This window comes from Branchiostoma floridae, chromosome 7 (assembly GCF_000003815.2).
Source record: "Branchiostoma floridae strain S238N-H82 chromosome 7, Bfl_VNyyK, whole genome shotgun sequence".
Taxonomy (NCBI): Eukaryota; Metazoa; Chordata; class Leptocardii; order Amphioxiformes; family Branchiostomatidae; genus Branchiostoma; species Branchiostoma floridae.
The window spans coordinates 19,517,820-19,518,688 of record NC_049985.1 but is presented as its reverse complement, the minus strand read 5'-3'; the positions used below and the strand labels follow the sequence as shown (position 1 = coordinate 19,518,688).

The 869-nt window shown below is 36.1% G+C and overlaps 1 protein-coding gene across 1 annotated transcript in view; it reads left to right on the top strand.

Annotated features, from left to right (window-relative positions):
- The window catches only part of LOC118420144, a 20,974-nt gene that overhangs the window by 10,007 nt on the left and 10,098 nt on the right, over window positions 1-869 (top strand). The gene's annotated exons all lie outside the window — the stretch shown is intronic.

The following is an 869-nucleotide window of genomic DNA, read 5'->3' as shown; positions in this document are numbered from 1 at the left end:
AGCTCATTAGCAGGCAAATCATTTTGCTTCATTTTCGGCACAGTTATAGTTTGACCTTTGCTATACATCATCGGTAAAAATAAATTTGGGCTTTTACGTATCGGACCGTGGTGGCCCCCAGAGTAAACCAATATTTCCATCTCAAGAAAATCGTAACCATAGAATTATTCCTGGAAAAACAGTCATAGCTTACCAGAAATGAATCTCATTATCATTGTATGTAACAGAGGAACTTACCTATCACTTATAAAAGCAGGGTTGTTTTAGATTTTTTTATAATTGCCTTTAAAATGATTTTATTGAGTTTTTTTGGTCGTTTTTAGACCAAAAAATGTATCTTTTGGCCCCAGCACTCTGGTATTACAAGCAAATGACCTGAAATTTGGTATGGGAATGTCCTGGACATGTACACACATGGGTTGATAACTGGTTTGCCATATGATAGAACAAAATGCTGAATTCTGTGACTTTTATGGGGCATTTTCGGCCCAAAAACTACATTTTTGGCCCCAGCACCCTGGTTTTACAACCAAATGACCTGAAATTTGGTATAGGAATGCCCTGGACACATGCGCACATGGATTCAATAACACTTTTGGCATACTGTTCAATAAAATTCAAAGGTTTGTGATTTTTGGTTTATTTTTTTCCCAAAAAAGTACATTTTTGGCTCCCCTACCCTGGTTTTACAACTGAATGACCTGGAATTCGGTATAGCAATGCCCTGAACATATGCACACATGGATTCAATAACATGTTTTACATACAGTACAACAAAATGCTTAATTTTGAGATTTTTGCCATTTTTTTTACCAAAAAAAAGTCGTTTTCTTGCTCCTGTTCCCTGGTAAATAACCAGTAAATAACCG